The sequence below is a fragment of the Eriocheir sinensis genome, chromosome 63, assembly GCF_024679095.1.
Source record: "Eriocheir sinensis breed Jianghai 21 chromosome 63, ASM2467909v1, whole genome shotgun sequence".
Lineage (NCBI taxonomy): Eukaryota > Metazoa > Arthropoda > Malacostraca > Decapoda > Varunidae > Eriocheir > Eriocheir sinensis.
Window position 1 is genome coordinate 3,645,783 of NC_066571.1, and position 14,232 is coordinate 3,660,014.

Genomic DNA, 14,232 nt, shown 5'->3' on the forward strand with positions numbered 1-14,232 from the left:
ACGTTTTTCTTGGCTTCCTCGTTTGTGTGTGGAGGCGTGTTTGTGTTCTCTCTCTCTCTCTCTCTCTCTCTCTCTCTCTCTCTCTCTCTCTCTCTCTCTCTCTCTCTCTCTAATGCTGACTTCTATAATAATTTAATGCTTGCTGACGCCTACTCAACTTCTCTTTCCCTCTCCCTCCTTCCTCTTCCCTCCTTTCTCTCCCCTTTCCTCTCCTCTCCCTTCTCCCTTACTACTTCCTTCTCCTCTCTTCCCGTCTCCTCTCCTCTCTCTCACTCTCCCTTCTCCGTCCCTCCCTTCTTTCCTCCCTTCTTCCTCCCTCCCTTCTTAACCCTTCTCTCCCTTCACCCTTTCCTCCCTCCTCATCCTTTCTCTCGTCGTTATTTTCACATTATTTTCTATTCCCTCTCAATGGTTTTCTTCCTCTTTTCCTCTCTTTTTTTATCGTATTCTTCATCTTTATCAATTATTATCATCGTTTTCTTCCAATCCATTCCCATTTTCTTTCTTAAATATTCGTTTTTTTTTATTTCTTTATTAATCTTCTCTGTTTTCCTTCGTTTTCTTGTTGTTTTTATCTCGTTACGTCATATTTGCCTTCTATTTTTTTTCTTTCAACCGTTTGCTCCCTTTTGTTTATTTTTCTTTGTTTTCCTCATCCGTTTTCCTCTTTCTCTTAATTATTATCCCCGTCTCTTCTTGCCTCGTCCCTTCACGTCACAACTTTTCCTTCCGTTCAGCTGCATTGTTTCTGATTTTATTCCTTCATTTTTTTCTTCATCCTCCTCATTTATCTACCACTCTTGTCTCTCACCTTCTGCATCTTAACTGTTTCTCTACTTTCTGCACTCCACTTTTTTTCTCATCCCCTCTTCCCCTTTCCTCTTTCTCTCCCTCCCATCCTTCTTTTCCTTACCCTTATTTTATTATTTCGCGTTTTCTTCATCTTCGTTATTTACAAATGTTTAATATTCGTGGCTTTCACCTTCGCATTCTCCGTATTCTGTTCTTTATTTATTCTAATGTTTAATCATCCTCTTTATTTCACCTTCGCATTCTCCGTATTCTGTTCTCTCACTTCCCTCCTTCTCCCCCTTTCTCCTACTTACCTTCCCTCCCTTCCTTCTTTCCCTAATCTCTTTTATTTATTCTATCGCTTGTTCTTCATCCCCCTCTTTATTTCACCTTCGCATTCTCCGTATTCTGTTCTCTCACTTCCTTCCTTCACCCCCTTTCTCTAACTTACCTTCCCTCTCTTCCTGCTTTCCCTAATCTCTTTTATTTATTCTTTCGCTTGTTCTTCATCCCCTCTTTATTTCACATGTTTAATTCTCCTCGTGTCTTTCGCTTCTATGTCTTGTTTCTTCCTATTCTGCCGTCCCATTTTTTTCTCATTCCTTCGTCCTCTTCCTCCTGCCCTCCCTCACATTCTTCTTTCCCTCATTCGCTTTTGCTTCATCCTTCCTATTATGTTTAGCTGCCTCGTGTCTTTCACCGCCTCATCTTGCTTCTCTGTATTCTGCCCTTCCTCTTTTCTCATTCCTTCCATCCATTCCTCCTATCCCCCCACCCCTACCCCCATCCTTCTTTCCCACGCTCATATCCTCTCAGAGTCGGCATTTCGTCATCATTCCCGCTAACACGAAGTCAGCAATGGGTGACCAACTAAATATATATGCCATGATCAAAAACATGCGTGCCCAATTTGATTTTAGAGTTGGTTAAGATTCATATTTCGTTTAGTTCTTTTTTTTCTCTACCTGTCGCTTGCTTTAGATCATTTGTTTGCTTGTTTGTTTGTTCGGGAATGCGTGCGTCAGGCGGCTCAGTCACGGTGTTCCCGGCGAGCAGGCGAGTACGTACATGGCGAGTTAAAATTAATTATCTTATCATGACCGGATGCGTCTGTTTCAAAGGTCACGTTCACCGGAAATGTAGTGGTGGTCAAAGTAGTAGTAGTAGTAGTAGTAGTAGTAGTAGTAGTAGTAGTAGTAGTAGTAGTAGTAGAGTAGTAGTAGTAGTAGTAGTAGTAGTAGTAGTAATAGTAGTAGTAGTAGTAGTAGTAGTAGTAGTAGTAGTAGTAGTAGTAGTAGTAGTGGTAGTGGGACTGTGGGAGATGATGGCAGAGTGGTCAGTGCGAGCAGGTAGTAATCCCAGGGTTTTGGCTTCGAGTCCTGCCGTTATCAGTCATCGTGGTGGAAGAGGAGTACCCACATGCTATCCAGATGATCCGTCACTCCAAACCTCGACGACTTGTCTCGAGAGAAGCATCAGGGCACAGACCAAGCACAGGCCAGGATATATATGAATGCCTGCCAGCACCACTAAAGGTCAACGGACTGTGCTGAATTGGTGCTGCAGGCAGCTCTTGAAAAAAATTAAAGGAGAGGATAAACAGTTGTTGTTGAAGAAGTGGTAGTAATACAAGAACTCGATCACGTATCTAGTACATTAAAAAAAAATATATAGTTTAGAATCATGGGCAAATGTTTCTAGTCCCCACCCAAACCATTAACACTAACTCATGGCCGAAAATAAATATCAGCAAAACATTAATGATTAAAACCTATTTATTAACGGGTTTTTTTCTTATTCTGATCCTCATTTTATATGCATCACATGACTCTTATATAGTGCTTCTTTACTGTCATTGTTCGGGATTGACCGAAAAAAGATTTGATAATGTATGTTAAAATATTACTAGGACACAACAAGAGGTTTACGGCGCTCCCCGGCCACGACGAACACACCAATTTAGGGACGAGGGCGGACCCGCGCCTCTAAATCACGGCGAACACTAAATCAACCCGATAAAAGACGCAACCAAACCCGAACAGCGTAAACCGAGAGGACGGTAAATCACACACGAACAAGCCCCGCAGCGCCTGGCCTGGCATGTTCCCGTAATGCCACCCAACGCCAGGGTTCACGGGCGGCGGGCGTAAGAAGTTCGTCTATTCCTGGTGAAAGCGCCGCCAAACGAGACAAACGCCGCCAGGTATACGTGTCCGGCCGCGTGACTACCGGCGGGGAGGAAGCACAGAGGGTCATATCAACCGCGGGGCGTGACTGGGCGTTAATTCTTGAGCGGAGAGCGACGGGAGGCTTTGGCGGGCTGGGCAAGGCGATCGGCGGCGTGCTGGGGGGGTCCTGGGGGCGTCTTCAGGCAAGGCTCGGCGGCGGCAGCTTGTGCATGGCGCGGCGGCAGGCTGAGAGTAGCGGACTGTTGTGTTGGATTGGATTATATAATGTGTCTGTCTCGCCCCGCCGCCGCCGCCGTCCTCGAGCCTTTATCTCATGTCGGGGCTCGAGGTTGTGTGTGTGTGTGTGTGTGTGCTGCTATTGTTTTATTGTGTGCGTCTTGCTTCATATATTTTTTTTGTCGCATATTGCTTTCGTCATTCTCTCTCTCTCTCTCTCTCTCTCTCTCTCTCTCTCTCTCTCTCTCTCTCTCTCTCTGCCACCGTTGCCAGATTATCGTACTCAGAGCCGCGTATTTACCGGCTGCTGAGCCAAAGCTATTGACAAAAAACACTAATAAGTAACCATTTTAACGATAACTATATATGAAGGCAGATATTAGGGTCGAGGAGACAGTTTTGGTGTCGGAAATCGGCAAACATAAGAGGCAGAGTACGACAATCTGGCAACGTTGCTCTCTGCGCCTGTGTGTGTGTGTGTGTGTGTGTGATAGGCCGGGGGTTACGTTTCACTGCTGGGAAGGAATTAACAACGTGACGGCAGGACATGACGCTGCGAGACCTTGTGATCACCGCGACGACCACCACCACCAACTACCACCTCCACCACCACTAGTAACCCCCCCCCCCCCCCACGAATATTACCACTCCTCACCACCCTCTCCACAACCACTAGAATACCCCATACCCAGTCCTCACCACTACCACCTACCACCACCATCACCACCACTAGTATCCACCCCCCCGAACATAACCACTCCTCACCACCCCCTTCACCACCGCTAGAATACCCCACCCCCACTACCATACCCAGCCCTCACCACTACCACCTACCACCACCACCACCACCACTAGTATCCCCCCCCCCCACGAACATAACCACTCCTCACCACCCCCTTCACCACCGCTAGAATACCCCACCCCCACTACCATAGCCAGTCCTCACCACTACCACCACCACCATCACCACCACCAGGAAAACGTTACCAAAGAAGGACAAATCTTCCTGGTCATTGCTTTACATTAGTATTCCTTCCTTCGCTTAGTTTGGTTTGTTAGCTACGTATGTGAGAGTGGTCAGCTGCTGGTCTTCTTGTGGCCTTATAATATCGTTGTCGCTTTGTTTTGTTTCATTCTACCCACATGAAAAATAGCAATATAGTGAGAAAATAGAAGAAAGGAAAAATTACTTAAAAAAGCTCTGGAAGGAAAGACAAAGGCTGGTATTACAAGACCCTTTCGCTTCTCACATCAGCTATTTCTAAAGGTCAAAGAGGCGGTCAGTCAGGTTCTAATGAGGTTTTTTTTTAGGCTCAGGGTACAGAAGAAGGGTCAAACTACCACCAGGGTCATAAAACTACTCCTGGAAATGCCCACAACTCCTATGAAAGCCTTGTCAAATATGTGTTCTTGGGCTGCGAAGTGTCTTGTAATACGACCCAAAGAATATAGAAGGTTAAAACACAAGTGGAAAACCAGTGAAAAAGAAAACTAGATGTCAAGTGAAAACTGAAGAAGAAAATAAAAGTTAAAGTACGAGAACATTGACAGTGAGTGAAAAGAAAATCCGGGAGCCGTTGCAAAGGCGTATCCCGGAACTACATATGATCTGATGATATTTATATTTAGCTTTTATATTCGTGGTGTGCTCCCTGAAACCCTAGTCATCATCATCATCATCATCATCTTTATACGTGCAGTAACTTCGTCAACAGCAGCAGCAGAACTACCACCATCACCATCACTATCACCAACCTCTTCTGTCTTCTGTTCCCTCATCATCATCCTCATTATCATTATCATCATCATCAGCAACAACACCGTCAGCAGCAACACTAGAATCATCACCACTAACACCGACCTCCCATTTCCCACACCACCACCACTACCACTACCACCCTACTTCGTCTCATCATCACCATCATCATCATCATCATCATTATCATCATCATACGCGCAGTACCTTAGTCAACAGCAGCAGCAGAACTACCACCATCACCATCACTATCACCAACCTCTTCTGTCTTCTGTTCTCTCATCATCATCATCATCACTATCATCATCATCAGCAACAACACAAGAATCATCACCACTAACACCGACCTCTCATGTCCCACTACCATTACCACTACCATCCTACTTCGTCTCATCATCATCATCATCATCATCAAGTATTTTTATTTTCTACTCTCTCGTGTGTCTTCATCTATCACTTCTACAGACGGGTTCAGGCATAGAGACACGCCAACTCGGTAACACTGTATTTTGAATGTCGCAAAACTCCCACTTCTTTTCCATTCCCTCGCTTCCATATGACAGATAAAGATGTTGAAGTGAAAAACAAAGAAAATATGTAGTATACGTAGAGGTCTAAGGCATCATGGGAGAATGTGATAGATAAAGAGAATGTGATGAATGAAGAAAACGTGATAAATAAACAAAAGACGCCGCACTGATAAAGGAGGGGATTCAGTAGTACGTAGGGGTCTAATGCATCTCGGGGGGTCGGGGGAAGGAGCTGAGACATGCATTAAGGGGGTCTTCCTTATCTTGTTGGTCGTCTGTCGCGTCCCGTATAAGTACTACGACCAGGCGATAATTCAGGCTCTTAAGACTGTTATCAGAGGACGAAAAGAAGATCTAGAAGATGAAGTGGAAGAAGAAGAAGGAGGAGAAGGAAAAGAAGAAGAAGAGGAAAAATAGAAAAAAGAACTACATCCACAAGAAAAATGTTAAAAAGACGATGTAGAAGAATTAAAAGAAGAAGAAGAAGAAGAAGAAGAAGAAGAAGAAGAAGAAGAAGAAGAAGAAGAAGAAGAAGAAGAAGAAGAAGAAGAAGAAGAAGAAGAAGAAGAAGAAGAAGACGAGAAAGAAGAAAAAGAAGGAGCAATAAAGAAGATATAGAGGTAAAAAAAAAATAACAACAACAACAGCGAAAAGAATGAATGAATGAATGATGTCAACAGAAACGGACAAGGAAGAAGTAAAGAAATCGAGAAAAAAAAAAAAGCAGAAAACGAACAACAAAAACAACAACAGAAAACATCCTCATCAACAACACCAACAAAGCCGCTCATTAAAAAAGTACTCTGTTGATAACGCCGGAATGAATGAAGGAACAAAAGGGTCCGTCCCCAAACAAGAAAACAAACACCACACGGAACAAAACAGCGGCGCCTTGTCTGTTCATCCTTTACGTTCACATTCGCCCACTTGCTAACAGTAATACCCCGAGCACTTAAAGGCAATATAGGGTCCTGCGGGTGTGGGTGAGAGATGGTTGGGTGGGTGGGCAAGTTGAGGACGTCGAGGGAAGAGTATGAAATGAATGGCTGTCTCCTGTTTGTTTATTTGAGTTTGCTCGCATTCAAACACATAATAATTTGCGAACAGAGGGATGATTCTAGTCTCGTGGTATGTAGGAACTTTAGTAAGGAGGGTGCAGAGTGGAGGTTGACATAGGGCAAGGTCTGTGTCTGTGTACCATTTGTTTATTTGAGTTTAATCGCATTTAAATATATAATAATTTGCGAACAGAGGGATGATTCTAGTCTCGTGGTATGTAGGAACTTTAGTAAGGAGGGTGCAGAGTGGAGGTTGACATAGGGCAAGGTCTGTGTCTGTGTACCATTTGTTTATTTGAGTTTGATCGCATTTAAATATATAATAATTTGCGAACAGAGGAATGATTCTGTCTCGTGGTATGTAGGAACTCTAGTAAGGAGGGTGGAGAGTGGAGGTTTGACAAAGGGCATATAAAACCCAGGTCTGTGTTTGTGTACCATTTGTTTATTTGAGTTTGCTCGCCTTCAAACACATAATAATTTGCGAATAGAGGAATGATTCTGTCTCGTGGTATGTAGGAACTCTAGTAAGGAGGGTGGAGAGTGGAGGTTTGACATAGGGCATATTAAACCAAGGTCTGTGTCTGTGTACCGTTTGTTTATTTGAGTTTGATCGCATTTGAATATATAATAACTAGTGGAATGAGGGATTATTGTCCTCGAAGTATGTAAGGAGTTTGTAGAGAACGATAAAAAGCGGAAGTCTGGCGAAGAGAGTGTGAAATGAATGGCTGTTATCTCTTGTTTGCATATGTTTGTCCGGATTCAAAGATATAATATTTAGTGAACTCAAAGATGGCTGTAGTATCGTGGCATGCAAGGACTCTAATAAGGAAAATTTGAAGATGAAGTCTGACATAAAACAAAAACAAAAAAACGAAGAAATGAATCAAACGAATGGCTAGTGTCTCCTGTCTGTTTATTTAAGCTTTTTTTGCTCGGATTCAGACATGTTTAATTATAACTAGTGAACTAAGGGATGATTGTAGTCTTGTGGTATGCAATGACTTTACTGAGGACACTGAAAAGAGAAATTTGGGTGAAGTTTGAATCTGATGGCTAGCGTCTCCTCTTTGTGTATTTAAGTTTGCTCGGATTCAAACATGTATAAGATTAACTAGTGAACCGAGGGATGACTGTAGCCCCGTGATATGTAAGGAGACTTGATTTGGAGGGAAAGGGTAAGTATATTTCAGTTTGCTCGCATAAAAAAAAATGAAAACTAGTGAGCTATGGAGAAGTATATAGTTTTGGGGCACGTAGGGAGTTTGTAAGGAAAAATGAAAAGAGGAAAGAGGCATAACTGTAAAAACATCAAAATCACGAGTAAAAAAAATAGTCCTTGTGATCTGTCAGGAGTCGTGAGAGAGGAGAGGGGAAAGGAAGCCTGACATTAAAGATAAAAGACCGTCGACCCGGCGTCTCCTGTTTCTCTGTTCCATTTTGCTTGTGTCTGAATTACTAATCGCTAAGTGACTTGAGAGTAATAATATTGGTTGGGTGTGTGTTATTTAGGATTTTGTGAGGGAGGAAGAGAAGGAAACGTGCAATTAAAGACAGAAAAACAAATGACACTCTCCTGTTTCTCTATTCCACCTTGCTTGCCGTTAAAGGACTGCAGGCTGGAGAGTATAAATCTGGCTCAGAGGATTGTGCTGTTGAGGATTTTGTGAGAGATAAAGAGAAGGTAACGTGTAATTCAAGCCAGAAAACCAAGTGACACTCTCCTGTTTCCATATTCCAGCTTGCTTGCCAATAGAGGACTTGAGAGTATAAATGTAGATCAGGGGTGTATTGTTGAGGATTTTGTGAGAGAGAAAGAGAAGGAAACGTTCAATTGAAGATAGAAAACCAAGTGACGCTCTCCTGTTTCTCTACTCCACCTTGCTTGCCGATAGAGGACTGGAGAGTATAAATATAGCTCAAGGGTGTGCTGTTGAGGATTTTGTGAGGGAGAAAGAGAAGGAAACGTGTAATTCAAGACAGAAAACCAAATGACTCTCCTGTTTCTCAGTTCCAAACTATATTTAGCATTAGTTAGACCTCATCTTGACTATGCGGTTCATAGGTTTTTGTTGGTAAAGAGAACCGGGTAGGACGAAAAGAACGGGTTTAAAGGAGGAGGATAAATTGGAACCGAGGGGGGTTGAGCAAAATTAATTTTACCAAAGTGATGGTGGATTGAGTGGAATAACTTTAGAAAGGCGAAGGGTGTGTAAGACACAGTGTCACATTCAAAAATGGACTACTAGATAAATTCATGGACAGCGATATTAGGTGGGGTTAGGGACTAGGGTCAAAGGGGTAAGCCTCGCTGTCTCCTACGGCCTCTTTGCGAACTCCTGCGTTCTTATGTTCTTATGTTCTTATGTTCTTATGTTCCAGTTTGCTTGCGTTCCAATATTCAGCCGTTAGAGGACTCGAGAGTAATAATATACTTCAGGATGTGTTGTAAAAAGGATTTGCGAGGGAGAAAAAGGAGAGAAAGTGCAGCATAAGACAAAAAACAAATTACCGTGTCTCCTGCTTTTCTGCTCCAGTCTTTTCGCGTCCAAATATTCAGTCGCTAGAGTACTTTAGAGGAATTTTATAGCGCAAGGTTGTGTTTAAACGGATTTTCTCAGGGGGAAAGAGGAGGGGGAGTGTAATACGAGACAAGGTCGGTATTATGAGACTTTCGCTTCTCACATCAGCTATTTCTAAACGTCAAAGAGGGGATCAAAAGGGTTCTAATGAGTGTTTCTTTAGGTTCAGGGTACAGAAGAAGGGTCACACTACCACCAGGGTCATAAAACTACTCCTGGAAATGCCCCAAACTCCTAGGAAAGCCTTGTCAAATAGATGAACTTAGGTGACGAAATGTTTAGTAAGACGGCCCATAAAATCAATGGCTGCGTGGGTCTCGTAACCTCTAACATCCAACACACTAGAGGACTTGAGATTAATGGAATGTCGAAGGTCTAGGGGAGGGCGGAGGAATACGGGAGGGAGAGGAGAGGAAGTCTGACAAGGGGTGATAAACAACTGGATGTGCGCCTCCTGTTTATTGTTTAGTTAGGCATTATTTGTTTGTTTATACCCACGAGTACACACGCACCAGCAACCCCCAGATACCTTATGGCAAGACGTAATAATATAGTCGACGGTTTGCGCGGAAAATGTGTATAAAGGAGGAAGAGGGAAGGAAATTAATACAAAATAACCCAATAACTGCATAATATCGCCTTTTACGGTCAATAGTGCAACACTCTAAGGTATTATAAAGCCATTGAGTGTATGTAGAGAGGAGGTGTAAGGAAGCAGGGAAGGGAAAGAGGAGAATAAACCAATACAAAACGAGAAACCAAAAGCGTTCACGTACATATGCAAGACCCAGGCGACTTGAGGGCAATAACTTAAGGTCTTTGGAGGGTATGAGTAATGCAAGCTGCCAGTCCGCTCATCTAGGTCACCCACGTGTACAGATGCTATAGCCGGAGGACTTAGCGCTAATATATGGGCCCTGCGGGGGTGAGAATGGCTGGGGATGAGAGAAGGAAGTGCACCATGAGAGGGTCGCCGAGCAGCACGTGCCCCGCCGGAGTCAGTGTTGCCAGATGGACGCGACACCTCAACACCTATTTTTTTTTTTCCCTCCCTTGTTTATCTTCGCGGGAATATGATGCCAGGATTCATGACTCAGCGTGACTCACTGGCTAGCTATGAGGTGCTTGAGGAGGGGTTGCTAGGAGAGGAGGAGGAGGAGGAATAGGAGATGTGCGTTTAAGGTGAACCAGACACAAACAAACAAGTGTACGCCGCCGTTTTTCAAGCAACAACAACATCTTGCAAACCGGCACAGTGGACTCAGACAACCTCTCTCCCTCACGCTCACTCGCTCGCTCTCTCCCACTCTCACTCCTCTCTCTTCTTCGCTTCCTACTTTACTGCCTCCTACCTCTAATCCTTCCTCTCCTTCCTCTTTTCTTTCCTCTTCAGTTTCATTCACTTCCCTTTTCCTTCCTTCCTCCCAACTCATCATTCGTTCACTAACTCCTTTATTTTTCTTCTTACCTTTCTTTTTTAAACTTCAAGCCTTTCCTTTATACTTTCTGCCAATCTTCTGTTCATCTTCCTCCTATCCTTCTTCTCTCTTCCTACTCACAATTTGGTTATCTCCCTCCTCATCTCCCCGTCTCTTCTTCCTCACAGTTTGCCTATCATCCTCATCCAACCCCATTCATTCTCCTTCCTTCCCCCCACACACACCATCACCCCCTCCACCTACTCACCCCTCAACCCTCCTCGCCCATCCCTCACCCCCGCCAGCTGGGGCCAATTGCTCGCTTGTGACACTTGATATAAAGGTATTATTGTCACCTTCCTGTCGGGGGCGGGGATGGGGCGTTCTCCGACGATTGGTTCAAGCCGCCCCCTTCCCTTACCTAACCACGCATGAACGGCCTTCCATCCTTTCCTCGAACAGTCCCTTCTACCCCTTCCCCTTCCCTGCCGCCTTCCCCGAACGCCCTCTTCCCCTCTTCACATTCGTTCCCCATCCTGCTGTAATACGAATGGTCAGAATTAAGTCTAGATCTCTCTCCTCTTTCTTTACTCTTTCTTGTTATCTCTCCCCACTTCCCTCTCTTACTATGGTACTTTCTAGCTCTGTATCGTTTTGGTGTGAGCAACAGGAGTGTCTGGGCAGATTATTCTTTGGTTTATTAATGTTTAAGGACCTCTTCCCCACATAATACTCGTCCCATCCCCAGAAATAGTTCCTTATTTGTTTTATGTATCTTTAAAAAGCTCTTCTCTGCACCACATTCATTCCCTGACGAGCAATGGAACGAATAGAAGGAGCGTCTGGTCAGGCCTTTACCGTCGTATTATAAGACATTTCGCCGCCCAAGAACACATATTTGAAAAGGCTTTCGTAGGAGTTGTGAGCATTTCCAGGAGTAGTTTCATGACCCTGGTGGTAGTTTGACCCTTCTTCTGTACCGTTAACCTCAAGAAACACTCATTAGAGCCCGACTGACCTCCTCTTTGGCCTTTAGAGATAGCTGATGTAAGAAGCGAGTGTCTTATAATACCGACCATAATATCCTCATTGCTCGCTAATCCTCAAAAACCTCATCCCTAACACCACGAGCGTCCCCTGGCCAACAATAATACGAACAGAAAGGAGCGTTTGGTCAGGTCCTTAATTCCTCCCTTCCTTTTATAATCTTCAGCGACTTCTTCCTCTTCTTCCCCAGCTTCACACTCGTCCCCTAGCCAGCGATTGTATGAACAGAAAGGAGCGTTTGGTGAGGTCCTTAATCCCTCCCTTCCTACCATGATCAGCGACTTCTTCCTCTTCTTCCCCCAGCTTCACCCTCGCCCCCTGCCCAGCGATTGTATGAACAGGAGTGTATGGTCAGGTCTTTAACCCCTTGACCGCGGATTTCCTACAAGAAGACATCACCAAGCTACGGGAATGGAACAAAAAGTGGCTGCTACAATTCAATGAGGAAAAATGTAAAGTCCTGCACCATGGGAGAGGATATCCAGCATACCAATACCACATGAGAAACACTCCACTATCCACCACAGAGGCAGAGAAGGACCTGGGACTATATGTTACCAGGCTACCAGTGAAAGCCGAATCCGTGCAATCGCAGCGGACGGGTTAATTCCTTCTTTGCTACTATAATCTTCAACACCCTCTTCCCCAACACTGCCCTCGTCCCTTCCCTCCCTGCCGTGCCGCGGAACAGAAGGGGCGATTCAGCCGTGCCTTAATGCATTCCTCGCCTCGCTGATCCCCGCTACGATGCAACCAGATCCCTCGCCGCGCCATTAAACGTCGTCACGCTGCTAAACTTAATGCCTTGAGTGCGAGGCTTGACTTACGACTTGTGGTGTAAGCTCATCCTTCACGGGGGGGTATGGGGGAGAGGGGGGGGATAATCATTTCTTCGTGGAGTCCCTGGCGGATGAGAATGAATGAAAAACGTGCTTTGAATACACGAGTCCCAGCGAGTCACGAGGATCCACGGCATTCCAGACACGAGCGATGGGCTGGGCAGACACGACCAAGGCCACGGGAGAGGGAGGGAGAGACTCGGGAGAGGGAGGGAGGGGACGGGATGTGGCTATGGGGGATGGCGGGATCGTTTGAGGGGAGGATTAGCGGAGAGAGAACTAGCGGGTACTTTTGATGGAGAGGTTGAGGGGTGAAGGGGGGCTAGTGGGGGGCGTTTTAGGAATGAATGGGGATGGAGGGGATCAAGGGGCATGTCATATAGTGGAGGGGAGTGGACGAGGACGTGGTGGAGGGTGGAGGAAGGGATCAAAGAACATGTCTGGGAGTGGAAGAGGGTAATGGAGGATGTCTGAAAGTGGAGGGAGGGTCAGGTGGAACGTCATGTATTAGTGGAGAATGTCTGAGGGTGGAGTGAGGTTCAGGAGAGAAGTCATGAAGTGGAGGAGCATTGGAGGGGACGTTTGAGAGTGGAGAGGGTTAAAGAACACGTCTGAGAGTGGAGGGGATTAGGTGAAGGATGTCTGAAGAAGGAGGAGGAGGAGGTCCAGGAGAGAATCATGAAGTGGAGATGAATTGAAGGAGGACGTCTGAGGGTGGAGGAGGAGGTCGAGGAGCACGTCTGGGAGTTGAGGGGAAAGTGGAGGGCGTCTAAGGGTGGAGGCACCGGCGTATATAGGGGGGGGGCCACTCGGCCATGGCCCCCCCCTTTGGTTCAGTTTTTTTTTTTTTTTTTATCCTGTTAAAATTTGGCGAATTTTTTTTTTTTATTGATATTGATTATTAGTTCTCCAAGTCTTCAACATCAGTAATGTGCCCTTCAGAGCCCCCTTCTTACATTAAACTCATATTTAGGCTGATGGGGACCTATTTATAATAGCTAAATTATTTAGCTATTATAAATAGAATAGATCCCCATAGAGCCCCTACAATTTTCCGTTCTCTTTCCTGCATTACTTCTCCATACGTTTTCTATCATAAGAAAACCAGCCCATAAAACAGTGTTCTCATTACATACTACATTAGTTAATTCCGTTCTTAAACTGATAGAAGAAAATAATAATAGACTGGAGAAATGTGTTTTCCTGATCTAAAAATGAGTGAAGAGAAGAGCGAAGAGGTGGGATCCGATGACAGTTTGCTGACATCGGCTGACTTTTATGAAAGCTCTAGTTTCTAGGAATGGAAGGCCTGGGGAGGAGCACGAGCCAATCAGAATTCAGAGATTACCAGATTTTCATGTTCCTATTGGCTGGTCGGTTTCAGGAGCGGGCCGCCGGAGGAGCTAAGTCAGTGTTGCCACGCGTAGGGGAAAATCCCTACGGTAGGGGATTTCAGGGCTTTGTAGGAGCACCTACGGTGAAAATCGTCTTTCGTAGGGGAACGTAGGGGAAAAATTAATAGAAAGACAGACAGACAGACGGCTGACCATTGACGTCTGTAAAGACATTTGAATCAATTATCAAAACTTCTGAAAGCTTTCCCTCAACCTTTGATGTGACATCGTCTTTGGTTAAACATTATTCTTGTGCAAGGTCAAGATACTTTGCCAAATACTCAGAAAATGAAAGAAATGATGTTCTCGCAGATTAGACCCAAACATCCTTCTAGAAAGTCCAGTGGCAGTATCGTGAATGTAAGTATAATTTAATAACTTTTGTTCATTATATTGTAGTATATAATT